Raw genomic sequence first — 15,290 nt, 5'->3', positions numbered from 1 at the left:
GGTTTCTTCAAATCTCGAGTTTTATGGGCTCTTCCTGGATTTCTCTTGCACCATAAAATCAAACTTAGCTTGCTGAAACTGGCCTGTGGATTCCAGACAATTGGACAGGCCGGTACATTTACTATTCACTGCAGAGAGACGATTCCTAGAAAACAGTACTTATGAAATGAACGAGAAGGAAAAGTGGAGGACACTAGGCTTTTAACTTGTTCATGATAATGATGGACTTCCTTTGACGAGCACTGGGGGCTTTCAAAAATCACAGGAGTGCATGAAGGTCACCCATAGATTTCTGAATTATTAACACATGCTTAACCATTAAAAGAAGAAAATATTGATAGGATATCAGTGTTATCAATTATTTACTAACAGAGAGCAACACTACAGAAAAATTAACTTCCCTTAGCTGCACCGTCAAGGCAAGCCTTGAATAAATGCAGCACTTAATTGTTTCTTCTCCTTTGTTTTGCTTAGCCTGTTAATAGCCATCAGTTAAGTGACCGTACAGTACACACTTTAATGGGCCTTGGTTTGGTTGCATCTGAATTCTGCATCTTTTCATTATTACAGATTAAACCTCTGGGTTTTGTGGTTAAATCTGACAGAATAGTATGTAGTGTGGGAAATAGCAGGCATAGTTATGTTCCCTTCAAGTGTTGCCATCATGTTCGTTACTTAAAAAGGTTATTTAAAAAATAAGAATGAAATTGGGTTGGTGTGTTTTTAAAAGAAAAGACCAAATGGCTATACGAATCACAGCAGTGCACACTACTGGGTATCATAAAAAATACAATTTAATTGCAAATCAACAACACAAATGGTTAAAAAAGCATCACTATGTTACATACAAAAATGATACCTGGCTTCCCATGATAAGTGGTCTTTTCTTTTGGTACATGTAGCACCAAGAGATTATATGTTAGTTGTGCTTGTCGATTTGCTATATATAATTTAATGTTTTTAACACATTACCCTGAGTATATATGTATAACGTAACTTTTCACTATTAACATGGCACAACTGAGCAATAACATCCAGTAACATTGCAAGATGCCTGGTAATTTGATAGGTTTAAATCCATATCAGCTTCTCTCATAGAAAAATGCAATAATAAAGATCATTGCATTAAAGGGGTTGTCCACTACTAGGACTACCTCTTCTGAATCCATGTTTCCCCCAGATAAAATAATAAAGACTATACTCACCTCACGTAGTGGTGCCGGCTCACGGTGATGAGTCTCACGCGACATTGTGACATCACATAAGCCAAGCATCTAATCAGCACCGGCTTCTGTCTCTCCGCCTTTGGACCAAACTAGTTAATTAACAGGAAGTGAGCGCTATTCCTGTGCCCACTTCCTGTTGATTGTTCATTTGGTCTAAAGGCGGGGAGACAGAAGCTGGTGCTGATTAGATGCTTGGCTCTCGTGACGTGACGTGACGCTGGAACGGCACCAGTACGGGAGTATAGGCTTTATTATTTCACCTTGGGGAAACATGTAATCAGAAGGTGTTGTCCTAGTAGTGGACAATCTCTTTAAATACATTTCTATAAAGAAACAAATAGTGTGATGAGGTTTTCTGGGCTTCACATAAATGCACTCACTCTATGTGACTGGAGAAGCAACCAGGAGCGGCTGAGCTAGTTTCCTTATGTAACTCCCATATAAGCGAAAGTAAGTTATAGGAAAAACATCGTTCACTGTGTTATTCTGTAGTGTGGGAGGACAGCCACACTTCAGCTCAACATCACTGTCTGCTTGAAGCTATGCTCTTAATCAATATTGTACACCATCCCATAGCGTTTCCTGGAGTCGGCAGAGTACGTTGAGTGCAACTAGAAAGATTGAAAAAGTCAGACAACCAGGTATAGGGATACGTTCTCTTGGAGTATTTATATGGGAATTTGTTCCTATGCATTGAGCAGAGACATGCTGCCGCTGTGTTCACTAGCACACAGCACTTGTATTAGCTGTGTACTGCATATGGGACTCCTGCTAATCATATATCAAATACTCATACTCAGCTGAGTAGAGATAAAACAAAACAACTGGAGTGAAAGTGACAGGAACAGGGACAGCAATTAGGCAGCAACATAAAATATGAAAAAGGCAGAAGCAGGTAACACATATTATAGAGAAGTGTAAAATTGTTATATCCTCTAATTTGTTTAATTAAAATCTAAATGACAGTAACACTTTAAAGGTGTTGTCCAGTCATGGAATGAAAGTCTGCAGTCATGCTGTCAGGATTCTCCAGTATTGTTGTAGGACCCACGGGGCAAAGGGTTAACTTTACTCGTCGCCGGGCCTGATGATGTCGGGTCTGGGGATGTCAAAGGTGGCCCTGCCCGACTTCGTGGCCCTGTGGCGTACAATAAAAGGGAGGATGATGATTGATTGTCTCATGACGCCACCTGGATTAGGCGTCGCTGTGGGTGCTGTCCTCTGGGGCGGATGGTGTCACAGCTGGAATGGTTTAGCTCCCCACAGGTGGAGCGGGCCCCAGGAATGATGATAGGGTGGTAGTCTATGGTGTTGTACGGGTATTGTCCCGGATGACAGTGACCTTTTCCGGATCGGGGGCCACATCTTCAGCTCTCACCATATGACCCAGGTACTGTACTTTGGGCTTCAGTAGGTGTCATTTTGATGGTTTCACTTTTAGGCCAATCCTGGACAGGGCCTCAAACACTTCAGCCAGGTGCTGCAGATGATATTCATACGTCTACGAGTACACTATGACATCATCCAGGTACAGCAGGACAATTTCGAAGTTTTTATGCCCCAGGCAGCACTCCATTAGCCGCTGAAATATTCCCGGTGCATTACAGAGTCCGAAGGGAATACAGTTGAACTCGCAGAGGCCCATGGGCGTCGTGAACGCGGTCTTCTCCTTGTCTGCCTCTGCCACGGGAACCTGCCAGTACCCACTGGTGAGATCTAGGGTAAAGAAATAGTTAGCGGATTTCAAGGCTGCTAAAGACTCTTCTATTCTAGGCAATGGGTAAGCATCTTTATGTGTAATGCGGTTAACCTGCCTATAGTCCACACACATCCTTATCATACCAGCCTTCTTTTTCACCAGGACTAATGTAGCGGCCCAGGGGCTACAGCTATCTCTGATTACCCCAGCCTCCTTCATCTCCCGCAACATCTCCTTGGCCCATTGATAATGAGCTGGAGACACAGGGCGGTATCTTTCCTTGATGGGGGAATGATTCTCAGTTGGGATTTGGTGTTGGACCCCCTTCACCTGCACAAAGTCTAAACGGTTTTTGCTGAATACCCGCTCATACTCCTGTACCACCCGATGGACCCCTTGTTTTTGGTGGGAAGATGTAGAATCAGTACCGATGTGTAGCTGCTGGCACCAATGCTCCGATGGGCCCCCGTCAATGTCTCCCTCCGCTGGATCGGACGGGGCTAAGGGCTCTGCTGCTTTGATGGTGCCATTGTTAACGGTGAGCAGCTTAGCTATGGTGGCATACTGTTGCAATTTAACCTCCTCCTCCCTGCAATTTAAGATTCGGATGGGCACCTTCCCCTGGCGAAGGTCGACTACCCCCTGGCTGTCAGGATATTGAGTCTATCTTCTGATTACATGAGTTCTACGAGGGCTTGATAATCCTGATCCCGGAGGCCTATTGCCGCCCGACACCAGATCATCATCTCTCTTCTCGGGGGAACCACAATGGGGAAGGAGTCGCTCATCCGGACGCTACCAATTTCTCCCCCAGCCTGCTCGATCTGTTGTCTCTGCATCAGGGCCCTGATCTCTTTTTGTAATGCCCGATGTTGCCCGATGGTGGCATTCTCTGCCACATGCTGCAGCAGAACAATTCTCTCGGAAGAGCATTTTTTTTTATCACGCTAGTGTCGATAGTCACCAGAAATTATGGATATGTCTATATCTGGGCCATGGGTCATGACAGAATCAACCCAATACCGCTTGTAAACAACATATGGTATGGTTGTCACCTGAGACCCAGTGTCCAGAAGGGCGTTCATCGGGATGCTATCTAGCATGATTGGTAGGACCGGTCGCCCTCCCACATATTTGTCCCGCCAGTCGGTTGGGTTGGTCCTCCCCACACCCAAGAGTCGATCTCTAGCCCCAAGTACCTGTGGGCCCGGAGGACAGTCCCAAGCATAGTGTCCTGCCTTGTCACAACGTCGGCAAATCGGTCGCCCGGCAGGGTCACAGCGATCACTGATCTGCCCCCAGGCCGAGGGGTTTCCCCTCTTCCGTCGTCTTGGGGCGCCATCTTGTCCGGTGGACAGTCTAGTGTCCATGGGTTGCGGAGTTGTTTGCATGGTTTGCACAGCCTTGGCGAGGGTGGCCATGTTCTTTGACAGTTCTTGGACCTGAGGCCTCAAGTCTGCGGGGAAATCACTACCCACGGTCTAGGCATCCGCCTCCATGGTGGTCTGGGCGGAGGGCGCCACCTCTGGGTATATGATAGTGAAGAGCCGGGTTAATGTAGCGCCATCTGGGGTCGAGTGACGCAGCACCTGGACAGCCTGGTCCTTGAAGTGGGCAAAGTTCAAGTCAGGGTTCTGTAGGGCCAGTATGCATTGCTGGGTCCGGTGGGCGCCAGACAGGAGCCCCTCGATGAACTGCTCGGTCAGCAGTCAGTCCCCATCACGCACACTCCCAGGATCCACTTGTTTTACAGCCATCAGCGCCTTTTGAAAGTTTAAAGTATAGTCCTGTACGCTGTCCTGCACCCTCTGCTTACACCCGAAGACGTGCACTTTCATCTCCGCTGCCGTGCGGGTGTCAAAAGTGTCCATGAGCCAAGCCAGAGCTTGCTCCACAGTCCCTTTGTCGGCATCCGGCCAGGACTTGGCCTCTCGCTGGGTTGCACCGCTTGACTGACCAATTAGTATACTTTCTGGCTTTCCGTCGTGCTGCCGATAAAGCAGGTGAGCTGCTCGGATCCGGGATTACTGTGGCTCGAGGGTCCCCAGACCCGGGGTTTAGCGGATGAAGGGGATTATTTACAAGGGAGAAGTGTTCGTAACGCCACCTGCGGGTTGCGGTAACGGGTATACCGCACTGCTGTGTAAAGGGGCCAGGGCTGATGGAATGGAGCAGCTAGATTTGAGTCCCTCCACAGGTAGGGAAGGTCCCGGTGCCCTCTTGGTGTTGGATGAGGTGCACAATGCAGGAACACTGCTGATCGTGGTGCTGGATGAGGGGGACAGTGTAGGAGACAGGGACCACACACAGTTTGTAAACCAAGTCCTTACTCACTCAGAGCTCTGGGACGCCCGTTCCGGTCACGGTACTATCAGTGCCAATTAGTGATCCAGTTGCTCTACCTTTGCACTTTGTGTTGTAGTCTGTGGTGAGATCCCAAGCCTGAAACTTTAGGTTCTCCGGCTGTTTTGCAGCCCCTTTGTCCATCCGGCTGGCAGAGTGGACCCTGTAGGGCCAGTACTTGGAGTCTCCTGGCCCTGGTCTGGAATCAGTGCTGCTGATGTCCCCGGATCTTTTGGGTCAAAGAGGGTCATGGAGATCCCTACCTGGGCAGGTTAGTTATCAAGGCGCCTGAAGATCTTCCCTGATCTTGGTCCCTGTGCCCTGTCCGTGCACAGCTCCAGAGGGATTTGCTGCATCGTCTTGATGTCCACTGCCCCCTCTAGGCAGTGTCCTTGGCAAACCTCAGGTACAGGTCACCCCTGACTGGCAACTGTCTGCCTCTGCCCCTGGGTCACTGCTGCACACCCAGCTGGCAGGCTTCCCTCCTGGGAGCTCTGCCCTTCACCTCCAGTTTTTCTTCCTTCAGAGCTCTCCACTTCACTGACTTGTTCCCACCCACCAGTCTGTCTAGTCACCCCCTGGGCTGCCCCTGGGACATGGGACTCACCCCCTGTCTGTGACTGTCAGGCACTGGTGTGTGTGGTAGCTGGGATTTTCTGTGTTGTGATGGTAGTGGCACTGAGTTCCTTGGGACCTTGGGGGTAGGCCCTGCACCATAGGAGAGGATGCAGATCCCTGTAGCACCCTGAAACCTTCAGGGGCGCTACACTATCATGGGATACACATCAAATAGACTGCTCAGTTTCTCTTGGAAGTCACTCAAGGTATGCAACTCTACTGAATATTGCGGCAGCCACGTCACTCCCGTTACATAAGGCAAAAATAGTGGCATTACTGGTGCTGTGGCTACCGTGGCAGCCGGGTCCCCTTCCTGGTTGGACATCTTTTCCCCCTTGGTGAACCTCAGCCAGGTTCTATATCTTACTTGGGGAATCGGGGGTTAACTCTCAGCTGCTCTAGCGACGGGGTCTCAGTTAATGGCGACCATCACCTTTGAAGAATATGTTATACACAGTTCTATAAGGCACACAGTACCCGTTTGTTGTTGCCACATTTTCCTGTTTACAGCGCCAAGTTGTAGGACCCACGGGGCAAGGGCTTAACTTTACTCGTTGCCGGGCCTGTTGATGTAGGGTCTGGAGATGTCATGGGTGGCTCTGCCCAGCTTAGTGGCACCAAGGCGTACAATAAAAGGGAGGATGATGATGGTTGTTTGTCACACCTGTGGTGTGCGGCCAGGGATTAGCTGCCACTGCGGGTGCTGTCCTCTGAGGCGGATTGTGTCGCAGCTGGAATGGTTTAGCTCCCCACAAATAGAGCGGGCCCCAGGGATGATTATAGGATGGTTGTATATGGTGTTGAACACTGGGGAGCGGGGCTGAGGATGCCGACAGTAACTGGATGACACAGGCCGGTAGTTTCCTTTACCTTTTACTGGTCAGTTGTTATGGTCCCAGGTTACAGTGGTCCGGTCAACTGGGATCCAGTGAGGAATCCATTCTTTGCCAGGTACATTGGAGGCCTTCCTTAGTGCGCTCTGACTGTGGGTCGCTGTGGCCTGAGATCCTAGATGTGGTTTTCCTTGTCCCTTGCGGCAGGCAGCTCGAGCCGGATGTAGGGCCCACCAGTATTTCTGCCTCCTTGGAAGTCTGTGTTGGGCCAGGCGGTGTGGAACCTCTTACTCTCTGGGTTTACTGCTGGGCCGTTAGTACCCGACAGTCGAGGACCCCGGTGTCCTGATTCAGCGCTCAGTCCTGGAAAGCTTGAGACAGCTCTCTAACAGTGACCGTTCTCTTTCACTGCTACTAGAGTTCTGAGTTTTCTCTTCCTGTTCCTCTCTCTCTAACCCCTTCCCAGCCCAGAATATACAGAGAAGCTGTGACGGGGTCCTTCTCCCATATCACACAATCAACAGTGCGAGAGACGAGTGAGCAATTTAAAGCATATTTATTCCATGCAATCCAGAATGTCCATCAAATAATCCACCACACAGAGTGTAAAATATTCCAGTAATGGCATAAATGTCCCGGGGATAAGTCACAATCCTCCAGCAGTCCTTTTCCAGGGAAATCGGGGATTCCCACAGACTCTCTGGGGTGTCACCTTCAGCCCAGAGGATCAATTTTCGTCCTTCGTTCTTCAAATTCTCAAACAGACTGCCTCATCCCCCCGGTAAGCAAAGTTAGGTGGATTCCAGGCCCCTTCCCCCACACCTAGGGACAGAAGCGCTTCAAGGAGTTGGAACCCTGCAGACAATACAATGTACACACAAGCAATACAAATAATGGACAGTAAACCAGGCCTAAACATTAACCCACACAAAATGGTACATAACCCACAATATCATACCATCACAGAAGCTCACCCCAAACAGGACTTGAGCTCCCCTTTCTGGCCTAGATTAGGAAGTGTTGTGTGTGTGAATGTGCCTGGCATAGGCTGCTTCCAGACATAGCATTGCCCTCTGTCGAGGAGAAGAATGCCACTGTGGCTCCCTGAACATTGTCATTGTGAGTAGTGCGATCAAGTGACATGCTGACTAGATGTGCTCAGCTTCTCTCAATTGAAGTGCCTGAGAGTATGAGCAAGTTATGGTGGAAAATGAGCAGAAATATGCAAATCACATACATGCAGTCATGTGACCACCTGCTGGCATCGGCAATGTCATAAAATCCTGACAGCATGCATAGAGTAACTGCAGACTTTCATCCCAAGTCTGGAGAACCCCTTTAAGATGTTTTTTTTTCCAGAAGGGTGCTATTTCTGTACCTACGCAAGCTAATGCATACGATAATTCTAGTTCGGAAGGTTCTTTCAGAAAGAAGTTAACTGACTAAAATAATATATGTCTGTTAGACGTGAGGAAATTGATTTGGAGGACCAATCATCCTCAGCAACTCTTATTATCGGCCGGCCTGACGCAATGTCATAGTTGCTGATTGACACACACAGAACATGGCATAGGCATGTGTTATGATCTGGTAACCGTGGTGGACAGTCATGAAAAATCACATTAATAAGGAAAAAACAAAACTACAAGAGTAGTTGGAAACTGAGCTGACAGCAATCCCCTATCTATCAGACAACACTAGAAGTAGCAGTGGGATGTTCCTAACACACCTAGACACCTCGTCACTGCATGAAAAAGTTGCTACACCTCAAAGATAAAAATGAGGAATCCTAACTTGCCTCGGAGCAGTCCTCAAAGGAATAGCAACATGCAACAAAGGTGATGTAAGAAAACACAATACACAGATAGAAAATATAGATCAGCAAAGGTGAGGCCCGACTTACTAGATAGAACAGGACAGGACAGATAACTGATTGTGGCCAGCAAAAACCCTGCAGAAAATACCAATCTTTTGATAGGAAAAAGATCTGAGACCGCACAGTCTTTCCCCCCACTATATCAGGTACTCTTGTGCTAGACACTTTAAACAGAACTGCAGATATAATGGGAAGAAAAAAAAATCACAGAACAAATAATGTTCTAAAGTGCAAAACTCCAAACATGAACAGGAAGCAAGCTCCCTTTCTTGCTTGAGGCCCTGCTCACAAAAGCAAAAAGACAGATCCTCACGTAGAAGAAACCAAACACAGAACCAAATGGAATAAGCAGAAACACTCTTAAGTGCAAATCCAGCAATTAAGCAAAGAAACAGTAAACCTATCTGGAGTAGATTCAGGCACCAAATAAATAGGAAAAACAGAAGGGAAAACTCCCAGCCATCTTCAGAAGCAGGCAATAAACAGTTATCATCGGCGACCGTCAGGCACAAAATGCTCTCCTAAATAAACTAGGCTGATCTGCAATAGGACTTCCTGCATTCCCAATTAATTCCATCACCTGTTTGAATCACAGATTCAAACTCAGCTTCATTACCATTCCTGGCCACCAGAGGGAGCTCCACGCCAGCACCCACTCAGATGCCATTCACAACAGGCATGGCTAATCAAAAGAGGAGTTGATGGACAATTGCAAACTAATATGATCAGGAGGTAAGCTCCAGACTGGACCAGGGAAATGCAGTGGATGTTGTCTATATGGACTTTTCAAAGATGTTTGATACAGTGACACACAAAAGGTTGTTGCATAAAATGAGAATAGTGGGAATAGGGGAAAATATATGTAACTGGTTTAAGAATTGGCTCAGTGATAGGAAACAAAAGGGTGGTTATTAAAGGAACACACACACTGGGTCACGGTTTACAGTGGGTTACCACAGGAGTGAGTATTGGGACCTCTTCTTTTTAACATATTTATTAATGATTCTGAAAGAGGCATAGAGAGTAGAATTTCAATATTTCCAGATGATACTAAACTCTGCACGGTAATAATGCAAAGGAGGATAATTTAATATTACAGAAGGATTTATGTTAGCTGAAGACTTGGGCTGAGAAATGGCAATTGAAGTTTAATGTGGATAATTGTAAAGACATGCACTTGGGCAGAGGAAATAAAATTTATAATCCTGTACTTAATTGTAAAACACTGGTTAAAACTGTCACTGAAAAAGATTTGGGTATATCAATGGACAGAAAACTCAACTTTACTGACCAGTGTTGAGCAGCTGCTGCCAAGGCTAATAAAATAATGGGATGTATTAAAAAAGGAATAGATGCTCATGAGAAGAACATAGTTTTACCCCTGTACAAGTCATTAGTGTGACCACGCATTAAATACTGTGTACAATTTTGGTCTCTAGTGTATAAGAAGGACATAGTTGAACTAGAGCGGGTGCAGGGAAGAGCAACCAAGGTTATTGGTTGGACTTGGTGGACTGCAATGCCAAGATAGGTTATTAAACTTGAGGTTATTCAGTTTGGAAAAACAAAGGCTTAGGGGTGATCTTATTACAATGTACAAATATATGAGGGGCAGTACAGTAACCTTTCTAATGATCTTTGTACACCTAGGCCTGAGACAGGGACAAGTGGGCATCCTCTATAGGGTGCTTTACATGCTGCGATATCGGTAACGATATATCGTCGGGGTCATGTTGTTAGTGACGCACATCTGGCGCCGTTACCGACATCGCAGCGTGTAACACAAATGAGCGACAATCAACGAGCACAAAAACATGAAAAATCGTTGCTCATTGACACGTTGCTCATTTCCTTAATATCGCTGCTGCTGGTACGATGTTGTTCGTCGTTCCTGCGGCAGCACACATCGCTGTGTGTGACGCCGCAGGAACGACGAACATCTCCTTACCTGCCTCCACCGACAATGCGGAAGGAAGAAGGTGGGCGGGATGTTACGTCCCGCTCATCTCCGCCCATCCGCTTCTATTGGCTGGCCGCTTAGTGACGTCGCGGTGACGTCGCTGTGACGCTGAACGCACTCTTAAGGGAGGGACTATTCGGCTGTCACAGCGATGTCGCTGCACAGGTATGTGCGTGTGACGCTGCCGTAGCAATAATGTTCGCTACGGCAGCGATCACCACATATTGTTACAACAACTGGGGCAGGTGCAATTGCATGCGACATCGCTAGCAATCGCTAACGATGTCACAGCGTGTAAAGCACCTGTGGCGCCCCTGACCTGGTCAGGCGCCACTGAGTACTGTACCCATGCTGGGGGCAGTACAACACAGGTAATCCAGAAGGCTGACCGAGGTGTGATTACACATGCGCAAAGTAATCAGGTTTCCCACATCTACCTTTGATAGGGACCCCTGGGGACTCCAGGAGGGGGCGTGGCCTCCATGTCCACTCAAGGGGTGTGGTAGAGAGTCTGGTTGCTAAGTTGCGTAGGCAGGAACAGTGGGGAGGGAGTAGAGAGGAGTCTGGAGTGGAGCTCAGAGAGAGCAGACGTGCAGGACCCACTAGTCAGACAACGCACATGCAGTGGCTACCGACGGGGAGATCGGTCACCTGGTAGTGCCACCCGAAATCCACCCAAGGCTAGAAAGAGCAAAGAGGTGGCTGAGTACAGGGACTGCCAGGGAGGTACCAAGCCCGTAAGGGTTACAGGGCCCAGTGCAGAGATTCATTCAGTTTTCCCTGCCAAACCTGCCAGAGGGGGCATTTCAGACCCTCACCATAACACCAGAGTTCGCATCCACGTAGCAAAGAGAGGGCCCATAGCTCACAGGAGGCAAGCAGCCGGAGTGACCTGGTCCAGGCTACAAGCAAACGGGCCGAAACGAGGGGAGAATAGGCAGCAGCAACTTCCCTGGGCAACCCCAGCAGGACTACAAGTCGGGGTCACCCCAAAAACGCCAGGGCTAGGAAGGCGAGTCGGTAGTCACCCTCACAAGTCAGCTTTAAGGAGTGCCTGGTTTCCTCTGGTTCATCCCAACTACACCTGGGTACTCACCCTGCCATCAATTGTGAGTAAAAACCCTGAAAGACTGTCTGGACTGTGCCTGAGTCATTTTGCTACTTGTGGTTCCACACACACTCCAACCGGACCCTGGGGCCTGCCTCACTCTCGGGAGGGCACGACACCCAGCTGCACACAACACCATCCCCAGGCGTCCCCTAACCTGCAGCGGCGGTCCCCTGACCGCAATATCGAGAGTGGCATCACGAAAATCCAAAGAAGATAACTTACCTGTGACCAGAGTAGCACAAAGGGTGAGGGCGGTCCTGCACCAATGCGTATCGCTAGTGTTACCTGCGGTACCGCGTATGTTCCAGAGGGAGGTTGAACAGTGATAGAGTCCAAAAGCGGGGGTGCTTGTCACAAGAGGCAGTCCATATGAAGCAAGATGAGAAGAAAAAGACCGCACTCCATCCCCTGTGTAGGATAACTCATTTAATCATAAGTGCAGGGTAAAAGGCTGGACGCGGCCAGTGAGCTGGCTCCTACACGAGGACGATGGCCGTTTCGCCTGTCAATTAGGCTTCCACGGGTCTACATGTGGAGCTGAAACAGCACGCCTTATGTAGGAGTGTTCACAGGCAGCGTCACAGAACCACATAAAAACAAAGAGGAATGTACATGCATATAAAAACGGGTGATTGAGCAATATACAAAAATACCAAAATACAGATACAAAAACCCAATTCAAATGGACATGATGAATCAAGAGAGAGTTCATAAAAATACCGTTAGATCCAAACGATCATTCAGACCCAAGGCGCCCTGTGCCCCATAATTAATTATCAGTTTGGCCTCCGCCTGTAATAAAAGTTTGTGTAAGTCACCCCCTTTAGGAGGGAGGGTGACCCTTCTGAGACCAGCAAAGCGCAAGACGTTCGGGTTGCCTGCATGTTGATCACGTAGAGTTTCACAGACCCGGCCTGGTCATATCAGGGGTTAACTCCCATCAGCCCCCTTCTAGTTTCAGGAGACATTATATAGGGTCTCTGAACCTGCATTCCTGTGCTGGTTACAGCTTTGCTCTGCAGCCTGATACTTGCTCTGGTGAGATTTCCTGGTTTGTCTGACTCCTTGTTGTCGTGCCCTGACCTGTACCCTCCCCCGTTCGTCCATTTGTCCCAGTCCCTGACTTCCCGCTCCTGTCTGTTGTTTGTGTTTCCCTCTGCATACCTGAACATGTCTTGTCCATCTCTGCAGCCAAAGATGAAGATGACGTGTCGAAACTTACATCTATTCCTCGCCATTTTAAACAGTTCCACCAATGCAATTTTACGCTCTTGAAGATTCGCGCGATTGATAGGATCTTGGTAAGTCAGAGGGGTGGGAAATGGAAAAAACAATTAGCACAGAAAGAATCCTATGTGGATTTTCACGCTGAATACTTTGTCACCACACAGATTGAATGAGAACATTAGTTTCTCACCCTTCCTGTGATTTATTTTAATTGAATTTCATTTTTCTTACGGATTATACTTTTTTTTTTTGCCTTTTCAATTTTTTCTTTTTATTTTTTCTTTTACGTCGGGTTTTATGTGGAGGATATTGATTGGACGACATATTTTTATGTCCTTTGTATTTGGATAGGGTAATATTGCACATTTTATTGTTGAATTGTATATTTATATCACTATTTATAGTGTATATTTTTGTACTGTTGCACTTTGCACTCCGCACTTTGCACTTTCATATATCCTTGCATATTTTTTTAATATTTTTTTATATTCATATTTATATTTAGTATATTTAACATATTTCATGACTTTTACCCTATCTGATCTGTATGTCCTCCTTAACAATATATGGTATGTTTTAATATTTTGCGCATTTTTTAATATTACTTATCTCAGAGATGTATATCTCAATTTTGTCAGATATTGCTTTTCTATTTGTTAGTGGATTGATCATGGCACTTGTTTGTCTGATTAAGTTTATTATTACCCTACTTCCTGGTATTTGGAACGCATTGCGTTCCACAGGTATGTTTGGAGAGCGTCCTGATTGGTTTGTCATTTCCGCCGGGTGGAACGTGATTTCATGCTGGCGAGAATCTTCCCCAGTGCTCAGTGTGTATACAGGTTCCGCTGTCGTCACTTCCGGTTTTGGAGCCTGTACATCCATTTTCTATGCAAACTTTTGCTAAGCGAAACTAATGTGCACACATGGGGAAGACCTTCCTTGCTGCACAATATCACGTGTTCTCCACTTCCGGTTTCCGGACTCTGAATAATTAGATACTGTGATTGTCTTTTTATGTGGTAAGTTCCACAATTATGCTAATATAATGGCATTTTTTGAATCCACCAATGCTATAACTTCTTACATCTATCTCTGTGAAGTTTATTGGTCCAAACGATAATTGTATAATTTGTTTAATGAGTCTGTATACTGGCGTTATAAAAACCCACTAAGGATGCTCATTGTAACATATGCCTTTGGAAAAAGCTACGGCGAAACGCGTCAGGGTGTCTCATTGGTAAGGTTTTATTAATATGTAGCAATGTGGCATTTGGCAGTTTAGTTACTTTTGTATCAGGTTTTCCCTGACATATCTATTATTTTTATTTTCATCTGCCATCTTATTGATTCTTACATTGTTTCACATTGCTATCATATTATGCCTATGTCATCTTACTATGTAGGTTTCACCATTCATTTTTTTGGCACAGCTAATACCTGATATGTTCATTATTCCCACTGTTGGGTGATTGTGAATATTTTTTGCACACTATCAGCTTTCATATAATAATTACCTATGATGGTTTAAAATTTACGCTGGTAGCTGTGCGTATTGTATGACTATCAGTTTTTTTCATGTGCAACACACTCATTTCTACATTCTAAAATGCTGTGTATTCGTGTATTTTTTTGTAATAATGATTTATTTTGATTTAAAATCATTTGGATTTTCTTCTGGGTACTTTTATAGGCATTAATTTAGCAACTACCTGGTTGTTCTTTTGCTACTATGGTCTTTCTCTTTGATTGGTGGTCACAATTGTAGGTTTTATGTTAAGCTATAGGTTGAACTCAATTGACCTTCAACCTTAAAAACTATGAAATAGGAGGTGCTACACAGGGCCCCCCTAGACTGACATTGCCACTGACCAGTGCCCTGAGAACCAATCCGCTGATCTCTTTTTTTCTGTATAACCTACAAAAGAGAATATAAATTAAATCATATTTACAACATTTATTGAATTTACCTGTTTACCACAGGTCTGATTGATAAAAAGATTAACACCTCTTTCATGCGCTTAAATTTTACTTTCCATTTCTTGAGCATTATACGTAAGGATCTGTGTAAGATCTGAAATGCGTAAGCTGCAGATTTATGTTTATGATGCCTGTTATGATCCAGGATCGGTATTCTCCGCTCCAGAGTTTCACAGACCCGGCCTGATCATGTCAGGGGTTAACTCCCATCAGCCTCCTTCTAGTTTCAGGAGACACTATATAGGGTCTCTGAACCTGCATTCCTGTGCTGGTTATAGCTTTGCTCAGCAGCCTGTGACTTGCTCTGGTGAGATTTCCTGGTTTGTCTGACTCCTTGCTGTCGTGCCCTGACCGGTACCCTCCCCCGATCGTCCATTTGTCCCAGTCCCTGACTTCCCGCTCCTGTCTGTTGTTTGT

Source organism: Anomaloglossus baeobatrachus, chromosome 1 (genome assembly GCF_048569485.1).
Source record: "Anomaloglossus baeobatrachus isolate aAnoBae1 chromosome 1, aAnoBae1.hap1, whole genome shotgun sequence".
NCBI classification, from domain to species: domain Eukaryota; kingdom Metazoa; phylum Chordata; class Amphibia; order Anura; family Aromobatidae; genus Anomaloglossus; species Anomaloglossus baeobatrachus.
The sequence above is the reverse complement of the archived record's forward strand: the minus strand, read 5'-3'. Positions refer to the sequence as shown.